The 20,640-nt window shown below is 33.6% G+C and overlaps 1 protein-coding gene and 1 pseudogene across 1 annotated transcript in view; one reads left to right on the top strand and one right to left on the bottom strand.

The window, feature by feature from the left end:
- The window catches only part of GRIN2B (glutamate ionotropic receptor NMDA type subunit 2B), a 385,633-nt gene that overhangs the window by 69,732 nt on the left and 295,261 nt on the right, over positions 1–20,640 (top strand). The gene's annotated exons all lie outside the window — the stretch shown is intronic.
- LOC120613789 (uncharacterized) lies at positions 15,570–15,687 on the bottom strand (annotated as a pseudogene).

Here is a 20,640-nt window from a genome sequence, read left to right as displayed (position 1 = left end):
GCACCCCAGCAGGGAATTTAGTTTGAGGTGGTTCTGGGTTTGTACTCTTTGGCAACAGGCAGGAGCAAATGCCACACTTCTCTGGAGGAAGACATCTTTATCCTAGACTGCTGGGAACTGCCTCCCACCTCCATTTTCAAGGATGGTAAGCAGTACCATCAAAGATAACTAGCACACGACAAAACCAGTATGAACCAGAAGAAACGGTAGAGTGAAGAGACAGAGCAGCAACGTCTTCAGGCTTTAGAATCATCAGATATATATTACATATGTTTTGTAAATATGTTTTGTAAAGCAACCGTAGTTGACCCTTGAACAACATGAGGCTTAGGGGTACTGGAAATCCATGTATAACTTTTGACTCCCCCAGAACTTAACTATTAATAGCCTACTGTTGACGGAAAGCCTTACAGATGACATAAATAGTTGATTAACAGATTTTGTATGTTATATGTATTATATACTGTATTTTTATAATTAAGTAAGCTAGAGAAAAGAAAATATTATTAGGAAAATAAGGAACAGAAAACACATTTACAGTATCATAAGTATTTATTGAAACAAAATCTTCAGGTAAGTGAATCTGCGCAGTTCAAACTCATGTTGTTCAAAGGTCAACGATACTTACCATAGACATATAAAAGGCAAGTTTAAAAATAACTCCAGGAACTAGCAGAGTATAAAACATATTTTAGAAGATTTATAAAAGAACCAACTAGGGATTTCAGGATTACTGCCTTGCCTGTCCAGCCAGCAGACGGGCACCAGCACTATACAAGTGACCCTGGCCATGGCCCACTGCTGGCTGTGGCCGCATGTCCTGTCTTTCCAGGGCCTGCAACGTGGTGTGAATGCCCGTGTCAGCCTCCGGCATGGGCAAGAAGAAAGAGCGGAAGCTCAGAGCATAATGGCAAACTGTTTAAGATTGTAAACTGGGTCAAGTGTTCTTAGTTCTTAATTGAGAAAATTGTTGAGCTACTATTATAGCTTTTTATTATGAAAACATACCTTCATAGTCTAGTCAATGTAACAAACTCTTGAAAAGTAATAGTTAATGGTAATAATATTTATTGAGCTGTTAATATTTGTAAGATTTTGTGCTAAATACTGTACATAACTTAATATCATTTAATTAAACATCTCTATCAGGTAGGCACTATTATTATTCTTGTTTCACATAGTTAAGGAAGCAGGCTCACAGAGGTTAAATAATTCACTCAAGATACAGACTAACCCATAGTTTATATGTATAGTCATACATATAGATATATGTATTGTGTATAAATGTATACTTAAAAAAAAAATGGAAGCATTGCCTTAGTGCGGCAGTTTCCAAAGTGTAGTATTCAGTCTTGTGGGCATCTCTGGAGACTCTCTTATTTGGGAGTCAACACTAACAGTAATACAAAGATACTTTTTGCCTTTTCATGGTTGTCGACATTTGCACAGATGATACAAAAGCAATAGTGGGTAAACTAATGGTGTCTTAGTATGAATCAAACTATACTAGTAGTTTTTGTACTAGTCACTACCATGTACTCACAATAAAAAATATTCCAGTCATACTCAATTTCCTTGATGAAATATTAAAATGTTATTAATTTTGTGAACTCTCTACCCTTGAATGTGTGTTTAAAAATATTTTGTGTGATGAAATGGGTAGTATACATAAAGTACTTCTGTGTCTGAAGTGTCATGGTTCTTTTGAAGAAAGGTTATACTAAAGGTTATACTTTAAGCAGAAGAAACATGAGCCCAAGATGAAAGGTCTGAGATGCAAAATAGAGTGAAGAACAAGAAATGAATATGTGACTGAATCTAAATAGATATTAACTATTTACAACAATAACAAAAATGACTAATAGTGATAAAAATAAGTCAAGTCCATTTTGAAAACAAAATATGTAATTAGGCAATGCAGTTAATAGTGTCAAAGTGTCAAGATTATTGTATCTCGGAGAGAAGGGTAAAATTAACTTTATAAAATTTGATAAATAGACATGTTTTAATTTTCCAGGATAACTGCTGAAACAATAGAAACTGAGTTTACTTACAATTAAAAGATGGTAAATAAAAATGATAAAAACATTTAATCACCAAAAGAAGGCAAAGAAAGAGGAAAAAAAGAAACACAGGAAAGGTGGAACAAATAGAAAATACAAAATAAGGTGATAAATTTAAGCCCATTAATTAAGGAAACTAAAAATGCTCTAATTAAAAAAAAAAAAACAATGATCAGATTAGGTTAAAAAAATCTAATATGCTGTTTATAAGTGACATACCTAAAACTTAAGGATACTGAAAGAATGAATATAAAAAGTTGGAAAAATATATACCATGCAGTATTAGCCGAAAGAATGCTGATATAGCTATATTAATATCAGATGAAATAGACTTTAGATGAATGAGTCACTTCAATCATTAATTTTTTCATTTACTAGGAAGACATAAAATTTTTAGATTTTGTGAACCTAGTAACATGACCTCAGACTATATGATATAAAAATTAACAGTTGCAAGAGAAATAAAAACATCACAGTTATGATAGGAGATTTAAAAAAATACTCTCAATCACTGGTCACTGATAGAACAATCTAACAAAATATCAGCATGGATGTAGAAGATTTGCCCACTATGATTAATAAACTTTACATAACATATGCAGAATATTACAGTAGAAAGCTGCAGAATACAATTTCTTTCAAGCGTATATGGAACATTTAAGAAATTGATCATTTACTAGAACTTAAGTCACATCTCAGTGAATTTCCAAGGACTGAAGTCAAGGTCAAAAAGACCTTACTCTCTCTGATCATAATGCAATTAGCTAGAAATCAATAACAAAAGGATAACTAGAAAATCTTATATATTGGGGATAAATAACTCATGTGTTAAAGGAGAAATCATAATAGAAGTTTAGAAACTTTTGAATTGAACAATAACAGAAATGCTACATATCAATACATATGGGATGCAGATGTAACAGTCCTTAGAAGAAAATTTATGGTCTTTATAGCTTATTTTTAAAAAAAAAAAAACTGAAAATTAGTAAGCTAGACATCTGTCTCATGAATTTAGATAAAGGGAAATAAAATAATCTAGAAGAGTGTAGAAGAAAAGTAATCAAGATAACAATATAAATGAAAGAAATTGATAATAAACATATAATATAAAGTATTCACAAAGTCTAAAGTTTTTTGAAAAAAACTTACACATTTATAAACATCGGTCAAAGCTGGTCATGAAAAATGATAAAAGGCACATGTAATCAATTTAGGATTAAAAAAGAGAATAACTATAAATGCTACATAAAATAAAAAAGATAAGTAGCTATAAAACTATGCTGATGAACGTGAAATTTAGTTGAAATAGAAAAATTATTAGAAAATCTAGCACCAATATTGATTTCGAATAAGGAGAAAACCTAAAGATTATGATAACCTTTAATATATTTAATTGACAGTTAAAGAAATCTTCAAAAGAAAATGCCAGGCTTTTCATTGGCAATTGTGTCAACCATTCCAGGAAGAAAAATTTCACTCTTATATAAGTTCTTCCAGAAAATATAAAAAGAGATGACTATATGTGTGTGTGTGTATATATACACACACACACATATAGTCATCTCTTTTTATATTTACATATATATATACACACACACATATAGTCATCTCTTTTTATATTTTCTAGAGTCACTTCTATACACACACACACACACACACACACTATATATATATATATATACATATATATATATATATATATAGTTTGGTATCAAGACTATGTAAGCCTCATTTAAAACACACACACACACACACACACACACACTATATATATATATAGTGTGTGTGTGTGTGTGTGTTTTAAATGAGGCTTACATAGTCTTGATACCAAAACTCAGCAAGAACACTATGATAAAGAAAAATTACAGGTCTGTTGCACTCATGACGTAGATGCAAAATTTAAAGTGTGTGTGTGTGTATTTGACCAAGCATTTTCCCAGAAAAACAAGGTTGATTTAATAGTATAACATTAATCAGCTTAATTCATGATATTAGCAGTTTAAGGGAGAAATTTATATTATCATTTAAATATGTACAAAAACATTTGAAAATATTCAGCATCCATTTATGATAATGATAAACTGTTAGTAAACCAGATGTAGAAAATATCACCCTTATTCTAATGAATATATCTAAACAAACATATGACATACATGATAATTAATTGTGAAATATGGAAGACATTATCTTTAAGATTAAGAACAAGAATGTACCACGTTGCCACTTTTATTCAGTACTGTATTGGTGATCTTAGCCTATGCAGTAAAGCAAGAATAGAATGATTAAAAAAATAGAAAGGAAGAAATAAAACTATCATTTTTCAGATGATATGGTTATATATGCAGAAATAAAAAGTAACAAAAATAAAAATATATTAAAACTAATAAGAATTTAACATTGTAGTTCAATTAAATATACTAATTAATTATATTCTTAATATATTCAATAATTACAAATGAACATTTTAAATATATCATTTATAATGTCATCAAAATATGACCTAGGAATACATCTAACAAAAAATGCATCTACAAAATCGCACAGAGTATTATAAAATATTATAAACTTACATAGAGGGAAATATACTATATCCACATATTGGAAGACTCTGCATTTTAAAGATACTAACTCACCCCAAAAGTAAATTTATTTTCAAACAAAATGCAGCAGATTTTAATAAAGAAATTTAACAAGTGGATTCTAACAAAATTTACTCTAAAGAGCATAGTCACTCTTGAAGATGAAGATCAAAATGGGAGAACCTTCTCTATCAGATATCAAGACTTATTTTAAAGCTTACTGGTGCAATGTTTTTACAAGGACATACAAATATGTAAATAAAATGGGGTGAAGAGTTAAAGAAATACAAATGAGTAGTTGATAGTTGGTCATGGGGATGGGGAGCCCAGCAGAGGGTATTCATTACTATTAATATGATGGCTAGGTGGAGGGCTAGAGGAGGCAGGGAGCAATTGGGAGGATCGTTTTATGAACTATATAGATGTCTAACCAATGCACTGTATACTTGAAACTAATTTAAATAAATAAATTTTAAAAAATAAAATAGAATATAAGGTTTCTGAAAGAGAGCCCCGCCTATACAGATACTTGAGAAATGGTAGATATGTGTAGCAGATTGGTGGGGAAAAGAAAGGCTTTTTAGTAATTAATCCAAGAAAATAGGGCATCTATCTAAAAAATGAAGTAGATTCTTCACAGCATACACAAAAATCAATTCTAGGTGTATTTGAGATGTAAATGTGAAAAGTAAAACTAAAAAACCCATAGAAGATAGAAGAATATCTCAAAAACTTGGAGTAGGAAAGTATTTTTTATGTAAAACAAATTATATCTGATAATAAAGGTTAAGTTTGATATGTTCAATTACACTAAATTTATGATTTTTTTGTTTATCAAGTTATACCATAAAGATAATGAAAAGACAAGTTGCAGAATGAGTAAATATATTTGTAAGATATATAGCTGACAAAAGTCTCATATTTAGAATTGATTGTACTGTATAACATGGTAGCCAGTAGCCGTAGGTGGCTATTTAAACTGGGCTAAATTAAGTTAAATTAAATTAAGTTAAATTAAACAAACAGCACTTTTTACTAGTCACATATAACAACTGGCTACCATATTGGATGACACTGATTTAAATTTTATGAAGAAATGTATATCCAGAATATATAAAAGATAGTGTTCCTAACTTATGTTTATATATACACACATACATATATATATAGTATTCATAACTTATAAAGAAATGATTATTCTTATATAAATTAATAAGAATGAAGAAGATGGCTCAGCAGTAAAACAGGTAGTAAAAAGGCTTTAATAGGTTCTTCTCAGAAGAGGATAGTATCCTAAATGACCAATAAACATATAAAAGATATCAACCTCCAGAGGAACACAAATTAAAACCACTATAAGTTGCTACTATATACTCAACTGATTGATGGACTAAAATATTTTTAAAAATTAACAATACCAAATGATGGTCAGAACGTAGATGAAGAAGAATACTTCTACACTGCTTGTGAAAGTGTAATTGGCCCATTTGGAAAAACAGTTTGCCATTATTTATTAAATTTTGAATATAATAGAGGATACGTTTATGTAAAATATATAGAGGATAAGTGTGAAATTCATATATATGTATTCCCCCTATGATTCCCACATGTAGATAAAGATCTTGGAGAACTTCATGAATTATTGTACCAGGGTTCTTGGATAAGAATTGACGTGCAGAATAACTCCAAACTGGGATCAACTCAAAGGTCTATCTACGAATGTAGATAAATCGAAGTGTGATCATCGAAAGGAACAGTGTATAGTTGTTAAGGTAAAGGATCACAGCTGTATTCAGCACCATGGCTGAATCTCCCAAATACAATGAGAGTAAAGGGAGTAAAATGTGAAATAATACATGTGGCATGATTCTATTTATGTAATGTTATCAAACAAACAACTGAACCGTACTACTTGGGGATGTGTCATTAGGTGATAATTATAAAGAAGAGGAAAGTGATTGTTATAATGCTCAGTAGACTGATGGTTTCCTCCACTGGTGAGGGAGAGGTTATAACAAGGAAGGGCACACAGGCCTTTTTGGGATAGCTATGAGAGTTTAATATGCTGTTTTTTGATCTGGGTGATAGTTATAGGATGTGCTTGCTCTAGGATTATTTGGAAGAGTATACATAAATATTTTGTGAACTTTTTGTACGTATATTCTACAGTAATATAGAAAGGAAGCCCTAAGCTGTTTGAATTTTGAGCATATTTGAAAAGAAATTATAGAGGGATGATATTTAAGAGCAGTATAAATAGATTCAACAAACAGTAATATAGAAAGGAAGCCCTAAGCTGTTTGAATTTTGAGTATATTTGAAAAAGAAGTTATAGAGGGATGATATTTAAGAGCGGTATAAACAGATTCAACAAATGGAGACAGGAAAGATCATTCTAGGATGGAACGTTATGAAAACAGCATGGAAGTGGGGAGACATGCCTACATGAGTCCTATCAGTAGTACTTATATCCTATAGGGGAAGGTGGGGAATTGGTGGGAAATAAGGCAGTTACATAGTTTGGGGGTATATCATGTGAGATCTTTCTAAACTTGGAAGTTTTGAAATTATTCTTCAATTAAAAAAAAAAGAAACATCTTTATAGATTTCTTTAAAGAAAACATGACCATAGTTTTATCCCCATTGTCATCAGACAGAATAAGAAAAGTTTTCAATATCTTAGCATGCCATTCTTTGTTTAGACTGCCTAACAGGAAGTGGATAATTGGCAGTTTCTCCATTTGATGCATTTAATTACAGATGATGAATTATTTGGTTTAACTTATTTTGACATAGAAAAGAATCATATCTAATATTTATAGATTTCTTAATGTGTGTCAGGCACTTTTAACCACAGTGCAATGTTGCCTGGCAGAGCTGCTTGGGGCCAAAAAAGACACCCCTCTGGACATTCCTGCCCATTTTCATTTTCATTTGGATTGAACATGGTTTACGTAAGGCACCTCCTCAATTACCCTGCAACTAAACACTCTTCAGCTTGGCACAGACCCACTTACTTCTGTCAGGTCATAGTGTCTTGTCTCATCTCTACTGAACATTATTTGATCTTTATTTTTTAGGGCGGTTTATACAGTTTAAATAAGCTACTCTTTTATTTTTTTTACTTTGAAAGAGTTAGGGGCCCTGCACAAGTAAGTATCATCCGTCAATTTAATTAATGGGGTCTTGATTCCAGCGTCCAAATCTTTGATAACATATTTTGAGTTGAGTCAGACAGTGTTTGTTCTCAATTTGTCTCCACCTTATACGCTAATTTGACCTGAGACAAATCATTGGCTTCTCTGAATTAAGTTTTCTCATATATATAATGAGTAAAATAATTTTTATATAAGCCGAGCACAGTGTCTGATGGTAGTAGTTAATTATCAGTGAGTGATTATCAGTAAGTGATGGTCGTAGTAATAGTAATTATTATTTGCATTAGGGAATATGGCAGGAAATGCAATGGGCTGACGAGGATTGACTACTTTTGTCTTAACTTCTCCCCACCTGGAGCAAGTAGGATGATCTAGCTACATAGTGACTGCAAATGGCAACAAAGAGAAATTCTCCTCTGTGGCTAACAGCACTAGCCTGGGAATCAAGCAGGCCTTGGTTCAAATCCTTATTCTGACATTAATTAGCTGTGCGACCTAGTAGCTTAACCTATTTCTGAAAAGCTTTAAATATTAAATGAATGTTACATGTAAAAATGGCACAGCATAGTGGCTGACAAATAACTATTCAACAAATGGTTATTTACTATTATTATTTCCCCTGGGACTACTTCTGTTATTCAAGAGTGCAACGACCTAACAATAGTGATCTGGAAAATTCCTCCATTTCAGTATCTGACCCTGGTGGGTCCCATTTGCAGCCTGTGGATTTGGTTAGCTCAGAAAGGAGATGAGAGTAAAACAAGCAACCCCTGTTTGTATTTATCATCTTTGTTTCTTTCCTATCTCTCTTTTCTCATTAAAAACAAGCTTTGTTGGTAGAGCTAGTGCTGGTTTAAGATCTCTTTTTTTTTTTTTTATTATGAAGAGAATGGCAATGGGAGGTGGAAGGTAGGAAGATATATAATGAGGACCAAATTATTTACTTATTTTTATTGTGGTAAAAAGCAGACAACATGGAATTTATCATAATCATTTTTAAGTGTGCTGTACAATAGTGTGAACTATATTCACGTACTTGTGCAACAGATCTCTAGAACTTTTCATCTTATAAAACTGAAATTATACCTATTGAACAATAACTCTCCATTCTTCAGACCTCCCAGTCCCTGGCAGCTACCATTCCATTTAGTGTTTCTAAGAGTCTGGCCCCTTTATATACCTCATATAATGGGAATCATGCAGTATTTGTCTTTTTGCAGTGGGCTTATTTTACTTAACATCATGCCCTCAAGCTTTATCCATATCGTAGTATACGATAGGATTTTCTTAGTTCAGTAGGTCCATTTTTAATTTTTTTTCCATAGGGTTACACCATTTTACATTCTCACCAATAGTGCACAATAGTGTATAAGGGTCCCAATTTCTCCACATCATTGCCGACACTAGTCACATTCTGTATGTATCTATGTTTTTATTTGCTTATTTTTTATAATGACCATCCTAACGGGTGTGAGATCATGTCTCATTGTGATTTTAATTTGTGTTTCCCTCATGATTTGTGATGTCACGCATCTTTTCATATGCTCGTTGGCCACTCATATATCTTCTTTGGAGAAGTGTCTATTCAAGCCCTTTGTGCATTTTTTAATTGAGTTATTTGTTTTGTTATTGAGTTCTACGGGGTTCTGCTTAATAACTCTTATCAGATGTATATTTATAAATATTTTCTTCCATCTCTTAGGTTGCCTTTCACTTTGCTGATTGATTGTTTTCTTTGTTGCACTGAACTTTTTAAGTTTGGTGTAATTCCATTTGTCTACTTTTGTTTTGTTGATGGTGCTTTTGGTGTCATATCCAAGAAATCATTACCAAATGTAATGTCATAAAGCTTTCTTATGTTTTCTTCTAGGAGTTTCATGGTTTTGGTTATTATATTTAGGTCTTTAATCCATTTTGAGTTAATTTTTTTATATGGTGTAAGGAAAGGGTACAACTTCCTCCTTTTGCATGTGAATATCCAGTTTTCTGAACACCATTTGTTGAAGAGACTATCCTTTCTCTGTTGTGTAACATTGGCACCCTTGTCAGAGATCATTTGGCCATATATGTGAGGTCTCTGTTCTGTTCCATTAGTCTATATATCTTTATGTCAGTACCATACCGTTTTAGTTACTGAAGCTCTGTAATGTGTTTCCAAATCAAGAAGTATGAGGCCTTCAGTTTTTTCTTTTTTTTCTCAAGATTATTTTGTCTATTTGGAGTTCTCTGAGATTCCATATGAATTTTATGATGGGTTTCCTATTTCTGCCCCAAAAAATGCCATTGGGATTTTGATAAGGATTGCATGGAATCTGTAGATTGCTTAGATTATATGGATATTTTAACAATATTAAGTCTTCCAATCTATAAACATGAATGTCTTTCCATTTATTTTTTCGTTAATATTTCTAAATTTTTGGTGTATAAGTCTTTTGCCTCCTTCATTAAATTTATTCCTAAGTATTTATTATTTTTGATACTATTATAATTGGGATTGTTTTTTTAATTTCTTTTTCAGATTACTCATTGTTAGTATATAGAAATGTGTCTGAATTTTGTGTGTTGATTTGGTATCCTGAAACTTTGCTGAATTATTTACTTACTAGTTGTAACAGTTTTTCTGTGGAATCTTTAGGGTTTTCCATATATAAGATCATGTTGTCTGTGAATATCGATAATTTTACTTCTTTTTTTCAATTTAAATGTCTCTTATTTATTTTTCTTGCTTAATTGCTTTGCCTAGAATTTCCAGTACTACATCGAAGTGGTGGGAGTAGGCATCATTGCCTTTTTCCTTATCTTAGAAGCAAAGCTCTCAGTTTTAACCATTGAGTATAATGTTAGCTGTGAGTTTTCTTTATACAGTCTATATTAGGTTGAGGTACTTTCTATCTCTATAGTTTGTTGAGTGTTTTTTTTATGAAAAAGCGTTGAATGTTGTCAAATGCTTTTCTGCATCAATTGGGATGATTATGTGGTTTTTGTCCTTCGTTCTGTAATTATGATGTATTACATTTATTGATTTTTATAGATTGAACCATCCTTGCATTATAGGAATAAATCCTTTAAATGTGCTAATTTGGTTTGCTAGTATTTTGTTAAAGATTTTAACATCATTATTCGTGAGGGATATTGGTCTGTAGTTTTCTTTTCTGGTAGTATTTGTCTGGTCTTGGTATAAGGGTAATGCTAGCCTCATAAAATGAGTATGGAAGTGTACCCTCTTCAGTTTTTCGGAAGAGTTTGAGAAAGATTGGTGTTAATTTTTTTTTAAATGTTTGGTAGAATTTTCAGTGAAGCCTTCTGGCTTTTGTTTGTTCAGATGTTTTTGACTACTGATTCAGTTTTATTAGTAGTTATAGATATGTTTAGCTTTTTTTGTTTCTTTATGATTCAGACTTGGTAGTTTGTGTGTTACTAGGAATTTATCCATTTCTTCTGGATTATCCAATCTGTTAGTATATAATTATTCATCGTAATCTCTAAAGATCATTTTTATTTCTATGACATCAGTTATAATGTCCCCTCTTTCATTTCTGATTTTTGTTATTTGAGTTTCCTCTTTTTCTTAGTCTAGCTAAGTGTTTGTCAATTTTATTGATTCCCCCCCCCAAATACTCTTAGTTTCATTGATTTCTTCTATTTTCTATTCTCTATTTCATTTGTTCATTATAATTTTTTTTTCATCTGCTAACTCTGGGTTTAGTTTGTTTTTGTTTTTCGAGTTTCTTGAGGTATAATGTTGGGTAATTTATTTGAGATCTTTTTTTCTTTTTTAATCTAAGTATTTACAACAATAAACTTTCCTGTTAGTCGTACTGCTTTTGTGGCATCCTATAAGTTTTGGCATGTGGTGTTTTTATTTCCAGTAAAGACCAAGTTATTAAAATAATTTGAGCCCAGGACTAATTCTCCAGTAGAACTACATAATTAAGCCATACTCAATTATAGTGATTTTTCCAATTAAAATGTGCTTTCATTATATATCTGTCATCTATCAATCATCTAGCCAAATATCTATCTACCTATATCTCATACCTTTAAGATTACCTAGTACAACATTCTTATTTTCTAGAAGGAGATTGCAAGACCCAGAAAGATTAGTGTCTTGCCTGAGATCTCCTAGCCAGTAATTTCCAAGAGTCAAAGGGCTCTTGACTTAATGGGCAAGCCTATGCATTGTACAGAATGAAAACAGAATGCAGAAGGCTTCAGGAGACCTTTCTTGGGAAACAATAGGTAAGGAGATTAATATTTTAATTTGTATTCTTGTCAAATACTCAAGATTTGGAAGTCTTTTAGCTGTACTCTTCATTTTACAATGGTGTTTCTCTCCTCTGTGCCTGCTCATGTGTTAACTTTTGGCTTTACCAGAGCAGTGTGGGTGTGGGTAGGGAGTCTTTTAATAGTTTCTGCAGCAAGGCTCTAACTGGTCTGAAGCTGTGATATTCCTGCATGAGAGAGGCATAAGTGAGGCTTACATGAGCCCCTCTGAGGAAATATGCTCTGTTGGTGAGATACTTCAGGCTTTCTCCTCATTCTTGTCCATTTCTCAGAGAACTCAGGGAAGGAGGAGAGGCAGTAGAATAATGCTTGCTTTTAGGGTAATTTAAAAGAGCAAGGGGAAGAGAAATTTAAATACAGTGTCTTAAATAAGTAACACCCACATCATCATAATCATTATCATAAATAGTATCTTTTATGGGGGCAGATGTGCCAAGCACCTTTTTGGGTACTTTCCATATATTATGTCATTTAATTCTCACAAGAGTTCAACAAAGTAGGTATTATTATCTTCATTTTACAGGTGAGGAAACTTTGGCTCAGAAAGTTTAAACAGTTCACTCAAGGTCACTTAGTGTATGTCAAAGCCAGACTAGCTCTATCTATAGTCCTTGTGATAGTGAAATATGTAGTATAAAACTTAATTTGCCCATAAAGTGGTAGTAGCCACCTCCCCCCCGCCTCCCTCCCCCCGCCACACATACAGCCACACACATTTTACATCCTGGTTTCCTTTTTCAAGGACTTTACTAGTTTCACAGAGAGCCATGAGATCACCATGTGAGTATACAAATAATAATGGATTTTTTTTTTTTTTTTAGTATGACTTATGGAAATCATTGCCATGTAGTTATACTTACATTCATTTTGGCTATGTGTTTCAAATTTTACACACACCATTATGGCCTTAATGACAGATCTCTTAAATGACCAATATTTTCATAACTTTGGATTCTTTGCTTGCCCTGGCTGGCTAGTGGTGATACTGCAGACCTTCTGAAGGACTAACCCCATTGCTTTGCTCTTCTGGTTGGACACCCTATCCTCTTCTTGATTCTATTCCAAATGTCTGCCTTGGTCTTTAATTGCAATCCTCCATGGACTTGTCATAGCCAAGCTCATCCTGCACCACAGCTTCGTCAGCTCCGTATTCTTGTCCCAATATTCCTCACTATTACTCATTTCCCTTGGCACAATCCTGCTGTTCTTAGCTCTGAGTTTATCGCCAGTTAAAGGAGCCTCCGCACTGACAGAGCCCTCTGTTACACTTCACCTCTCTTCTGAAATCACATCATGATCCTATGTTTGCATATATTATTTTCTACTGTATTATCAATATTGAGTTTCTATATGTAGAAGATATTTGCATGTGTAATTTGTCTAAATAGTATAGATGAAATATAAAAAATATACCATAGTATAACCTAACTTGCATAATTAAGTATATGCATACATATGTTTAATAAAAGCCCATTGGATATAAAGGGAGTTTAGGTGTTCTGCTAAAGTGGTTTAAGTCATGATTTAGTCACTCTCTGCTGCATACAGTAAAACCCTGATTTAGGCATAAGCATCTTAAGCCAAAAGATACCTCCTTAGACCCCAAAGTTAGAGGAACTGACATAGAATGAAAAGATCAAAAGATCAAAGATCTACATTTTAAAACTTTTTCTGAAGCCCTCAGTTAACAAGCTTAATAAGTCACCTTGAAATACTTTACATATGCTGATCACAGCCACCAAGAATCACAAAGCAGGGATAGCTAGCCTAATGTACAATAGTAAAATATTTATCATCTGCAGATTTCAGTTTATATTATTAACTCACTTTTCTTTTATTTTGTAACAACCGAAACTTTTGACCTCAAATTTTGGAAAGAACTCTTTTGATTTCCGAACACCAACAAAACAAACACTGCTTTAGCCTCTACTTTCAGTTTATCCTGTTAATTAATTGAGTGATTAGGGACCACTCAGGACAGTTGTACGGAGATCCTTGAGTTCAGTCATGCACTTGAAACAATTTTTGAGGTCCTTTTATTATACGGAATGGTTAAAGTTCAAGTGCTCATTTCCTGAGTAAGGTTAAGAGTTGGGTGTTACTGCAACTTTATTTCAGCTTTCCAGTTTCTTCCAGTCATAGCACTGGGGTATAATCTTGGCAATGTAAATTAGTGGAAAGCCTCTAAACTGGTAGTCTGGTCCCACAGACTTTGCTACTGGCTGGCCAAATGACTCTGAGCAAATTTCTTAGCCTCATAATTTCTTTGGGCCTTAGTTTCTTCATTTGGCAAGAGAGAGAGTTGAACTAAACCAACCCAAAATGACTCTTAGTTCCTCTTATGTTCTTTAGTATGTGTCTACATGATGTACACACATTCACAATGCTTACAGTGTACATATGCCTTTATGTGCACACACAAAAAAGGTGCAGCACTTTAAATACACTTGATAACTCAGAATTATTGCATTACTCTTACTTCACAGAAACGATTCTTTCCAAAATGATTTATTATGTGATTCTTTTAAGTCAGAATAGGAAATATGTGACTTTAGACAAATTTATGCACTTAACTTAATTTTATTCAGCTAATGGGGTAAATATTTCATATACTTGCAATTGCTAAATCACAACATAGCCTTAAAAAATTTAGTGGCAGTACCTAAAAGGGGACAGAAAGAAGCTGATGCACCATTAATCTGTTTATCTGCCGTATTTCAGTTTTCTTTATTTTTTTTTCTACTAAATAACTGGTATAAATACTTGAAATCTATGTAATATATAACTTTAATACATTTTTTTCTGATTATGAAAGTAACATATGCTCATTGTGAAATATTTGGAAAAAATGGAAAAGTTGGAGGAAAGAGGAAAAAATCACTCAAATTCCAATGAAGTAATTGCTGTTAACATTTTGGTATATTTCCTTCCAGCATTTTTCTATGCATTTTTATATAGATGGACTCATACCATTCTTTATGCTTTTTATTTAATGTCATAGCATAAGGGTTTTTCTGTTATTAAAAATTATTTAAAGTTATTTAGCATTCTGTCATATAGTTATAGCATAATTTACTTAACCATCTTCTTACTGTCAGCCATTTAATTACTTTCATTTTTTCACTATTATAAATGATTGTGCAGTGAACATTTTTGTATATAAAGCTTTTCTGTCTGAGTTTTACATTATTTCTTTAGGATAGATTCCCAGAAATTGAATTACAGGGTCAAAGGTTTTAACATTTTTAAGGTTCTTGATCCATAATGCCAAATGACTTTTCCAAAATGTTTTTTAAATCAATTTATACTCCCTATAGCAATATATGTGAGAGCACCTTTTCCTACCATATCGTTGGCCATTCCTCTCTAAAAACTAAATAAAAATCCTTTATGATTTGGTAGGTAAAAATTATACTGTACTGCAGTGTTAACTTTTCTTTCTTTCTTTCTTTCTTTTCTTTTCTTTTTTCTTTCTTTTCTTTCAACACCTACAGCACCTAGTATTCATAGGTGGTCTCCCATCCAAGTACTAACCAGGCCCAAACCTGTTTAGCTTCTGAGATCAGACAAGATTGGGCACGTTCAGGTGGCATGGCCGTAGTAATTTTTATTTCTATCATTACCAGTGATATTGAACAATTTTCCATGTTTGTTTATCATCTGTAGTTTCTCTTTTGTGAATTTTATGCTCGTAACTGCAGTATATTTAAAAATTTTTATTATATTTATGAGTATAAATTTGTGTCATCAGTATATAAATTAGGTGAATACAAACCCCTTCCTTTAAAATGTCACATTAAGTTGCTTTTTTGTTTGTTCTCGGTTGATTTTTTTCTACTAGTCATTAGATTCTCAAAATCATAATTTTAAATAGCAAGCTGTCATTATGTCGCTCTGAGTAGATGGCTTCAAATATCTGTGTTTTATGTGTGGCTTTTCAGGAACATGTCTTTTAAATAAAGTGAGATGTGCTCATGCATATCATTTCACAGATTTTCAGGTAGCTCATGTGTAGAGTCTGAAACCTTAAGTTTTTGCGGGTTGGTGTTAGTTAATAATGATTAAGCAAAGACTTAATGAATGTTTTTCATCTAATATTTTGGTATATTTCTTCCTTTATTTCTACGGATTATTTGATTTGGAATTTCATGTTGCTCTTTTCATTGACATCCCAATTTAAGGATTTTTCTATGTTCCTAAAAACTCTTTTGGAAATTTAATTTTTAATGGTTTCTCGTACCCACCCCCATCTCCCATCATCTATCTTCTGCATCATTCTTCACCAGCATAGGAAAAACAGGACGCACATTTCTTTGGAAGTTGGCTATATAATTAGAAATCAAAATGTATGAATCCTTGAATATTTTATTGATAACGGTGGTAAAATAGAGTGTATTCACTATTTTAAAATATGGCCGCTCAAATGTAATTCAAAAGCTGTTTGAAATAGTTTAATCACATTTATTTTGTACAAAAGCACTTAGATATGGGCCAAATACTAGTCGTTGATCAATACTGATTACATCATTAGAATATTGAGCAAAGCCCAGAACCAACTGAATGATTCTCAAGGGACAGATGTGTTTTTGGTCAGGTCACAGCTCAACACATTCTAGGTTCTCACCCCTGATGGCTGTTGCTCTGAGCTTTGAATCCACTAGTTCCATAAAAGAAAATGTACTTTCAGAACGTCAGGTGAATCTGTTTGGAGCAAGTTTTAGGATTCATTCTCTAAAACCTCAGCAATATTATGTCTGCCTGGGGGGCTTACTAGATAACCTTCACTCCTCTAGTGTCTTCAGGAGACCTATATGTTTATGTAGGCCACATTTGGCCCTTGGGACTCTTGTTGGAAGCTCTGGCACCCTGACATTTTCTCATGTATTATAGGACTTTGGAAAGTGTTTCGTATTTACAAAAAGAAGTGTCTTTATCCAAGGTGATGGTCTCTGCCTTGCCTCTACCACTTCTGCAGAACAAAAAGGAATGACCAAATTGTGGGAGAGTACAGAGAATGGGGGGAGGTGGGGCTTCATTCTGGCCTGTGTGCTGTTTTGGCTCACAGTGCCTGGGAGTCTTTGGCCCTCACCAGGCACCTGGGTCACTTAAGGAATTGTATTCATTTCATTCCCAAAATAGGAAGGATAAATCTAGCCCATGTGATATTTCATTATGAGAATTTAAAAGTTTTTTAGAATAATATTCTTTATAAAGGGACTAAGACTATAGAACCATGAGGATATCTTATTGAATTTGGCAGATAAGCATAAAATACAAATTAGAACTGGGTCACTGGGAGATGGAACTTCTGATTCTTTTCTCCCTCTGTGTTATTATAGCCCTAAATGAAAACCTTTTATGAGAGTTAAAGACCTCGCCTTGGTTTTTGGTACAATTGTGTTTAGCCTATAGAAGTTCAATTCTGTTTATTTAATGATTGTTTATATGTAAGTCACCAGAATGATTTCTTTGGGTTTGAATCTTGGCTCTGTCATTTTTGAACCGTAAGATCTTGGGCAAATATGGTCGTGATGAGGAACCGATGATGTGTCTGTGTTGAGTGCTGAGCGTGGTGCCTGGTGCAACGTAAGTGCTAAGTGAATATTAGTTATTATTATTATTAGATTATACACTTCTAAAGGGCAAGGGTTGTCTTTTTTATTTTTGATGGTATTCACATAATCGTTGGATTTGATTAGTTTCTTCAGTAGCTTCTTTTGGGTCTGAGCACATCTCTCCTTGCAGCTTTGATGGTTATGGTGATGATGATGGTGGTGGCTCTGGCAGCATGTGTAACATACATGTACTTTACTATTGTAAATAGATGATTCAGTTTCACAGGGGCTAGTCTGATACCTTTTACCAGGACCACTGTAAACTTTACTTTAAAAAGCTTTGCAAACTGCATTTTTTCTTTAGAAAGGTGGTGTTGCTGCTGCATCTGTACAATACATGAGAACATTTAAATTTATAATTGCTAAGAAGACTGTCAGATTCCATGAGTTTAAGGATAAAATTCTAAATTGGTGGTGAAGTAGTGTGACCCTCATTGCATTTGAATTATACCTATCAAAAGGCACTAAATAATGTCATGGAATAACCATTACAGTTTAAATGTAATTCAGTGGACCCTGTAATTTTCTCAGGGCTTTGAAGCTTAGTGAAGTTCTAAGCTGGTCAGGACCTTGAAGGGTAGAAGGGGAGAGCATTGATGCAGGGAGATACAAGGAAGATGCTCTTCCATCTTGAATAGGATTCACAGTCCCATTAAAACAAAAATGCCAGAGTCTTGGCAGAAAATGCTGATTTGCATATTATTCACATGCATTTGCATAGTGAGTTCAAGAGGCTCTGTCTTCAAGTATGTAAAATAAATAGCGTAATCTGCTGCAATTGTGTTCCAATCCAGTATCCAGGGCATTGCACAAATGAAATACATAACACGTTTAAAATTACATTCCAGAAGATGAAAGCTGGGAATCAGCTAAAGGTGGTTGCACATCAGTAACACTGACAGGGAGCAGGGATTATCTGGCTTGGCTGCAGTGCAAGCCTGGAAAAGCCACTGCCCTCGAGTATCCTCACCTACAGAGGAAGCCTGTTGGATGGGTCCTGGACCCATGGAGTTTGCAGCTTCAGAAACCATAGTGCCCAGGGTACTCCTCTCTCCCACACTGGAAAGTCTAAGTGGTGCCCAACCAGCATTGCCTTCTCTTAATAACTGAGCTGGGAGTCAAACTGTGTACAGGATATTGATGAGCAGGGCTGTGGACCAGACACCCACATTCCACTGGCTTTTTCTAGCTCTTCTAGTTTAGTCTTAGATACCTAGACACTTAAGCTGGTTCAGGTGACAGCAATGAGATAAGGAGTGATGTGGGGGAAACATAACCCTGTAATATTTACAAGCCTTCCTACAGCACCTCCTCTCCTCAGTACACATATACTCTAAGTAAAAATAGTGTTTGCTGTGTAAATGTTACTTATGACAAGGCTCCTAGCTTATTTTTCCAACCAGATTACTGCCCCTCAGCCTCTTACATGGAGTGGCAGTGGTGGCACCAACCAGGTAGTCAGCAGCGGTCAGATTTCAGGACCTTAGGCCCTATAGTTTACAAATCCCAATATAGCTTTTAGAAACTATAATGTGTAAGAGATTTAGAGTTGACAAGTAACTGATGTATTTTGCTTTCTAGAAGTTATAGGTAGATGGGCAAACTTAACAGGATGTTAAAACCAAAAGAGTCTGAAAGAAAAGATAGATGTAGCAAGGGGAAATTACTGAAGGAGGCACTGGTGATAGAGTGGCAAAATATTTAGGAAAGAAAGACATACATTCTTCATCAGTGTTGAAACAATGTCCTTAATGTTTAAAGTCCATAGTCCATGAAGATTTAACTTTAAAATGTCATGGGATCTTAGCAGTAGACACTGCGGAGAATGGGTATGAAGATGGGAGTGAGATTGGAGTAGGCCTGATCAGGCAGTAATGATAGCATCTAAAAGACATGGGATGCAGGATGCACCAAATCATAGGATCCAAATAGGCACAAGAAACTCAGATCTGGACCCATTCCTTACTGGGAATCTGGAGAGCCTTGTGTTCTCTTAGAAGGAAGAAACTGGCAAGAGTCATGCAGAGGGCCAGAACTCTGGTTGGTGGACTGGAGGTCAAGGCAAGCTTCCAACTGTAGTAGGGGATTTAAAAGCAATCAGGGAGGCAAGGTAGGCCAGCCTAGGTAATATATATGTTAGCCACAAAACAGGCTTCAGAAGTGAATGCCTAAGAGCTGTTGGCGCAGAGAAGCATTATTGGCCCTTTCTCCTTTTTGAGGTTGTTCCGAAGAAATACAACACATGAGATCTACAAACCCCAGTCTTCATTACTCACTTTGCATAATTATTACTTGTCCTAGATGAGTCGGTAAATGTAAGTAAGACTGAAATAAATCCCCAAAGTGTTCTGAAAGCAGGTCACGTTGACTAAGAATTGAATTATTCTTTTAGGAGTTTTGATTTCTTTTTATTTAATTTTTCTGCTTCCATTCATGCTGTTTTTTCGTAAGTTGTTCTATTGACTTCTGTGCCTTTTCCTCTTGTTTGTATATATTAGACTTTTTTATTTTTATTTTTATTTTTAGGGATAGAGAGATCAAGCATTCTTTTTTTTAATTTTCTTTTTTAAAATGTATTTATTTAAATTAGTTTCAAGTATATAGTACATTGGTTAGACATCTATATAGTTCATAAAAACGATCCCCCCAATTGCTCCCTCCCTCCCCTGGCCCTCCACCTAGCCATCATATTAATGCTAACTGCATTCCTTCTTTCCCATGAAGATTTCTCTGTACTTAATTATAAAAGCATTTAAAAACATCGGTGGTGGTTTATTTTATAAAACAATTGGGCTGCATGTACACTTACATATACATGTCTGTGTAAATGTTACCTGTTAAAAAAATTTTTTTTAAGTGGCTTATCTTATTCAAATTTTTATAATCTGTTTTGTTCTTTATCTGTGCTTTTGTTTCTTCTATATTATTGAAATTTTTTCAA

Source organism: Pteropus medius, unplaced genomic scaffold, assembly GCF_902729225.1.
Source record: "Pteropus medius unplaced genomic scaffold, Ma_sr-lr_union100, whole genome shotgun sequence".
NCBI classification, from domain to species: Eukaryota; Metazoa; Chordata; class Mammalia; order Chiroptera; family Pteropodidae; genus Pteropus; species Pteropus medius.
Note: the sequence above shows the minus strand (reverse complement) of the source record. Positions and strands in the feature narration are given on the sequence as shown.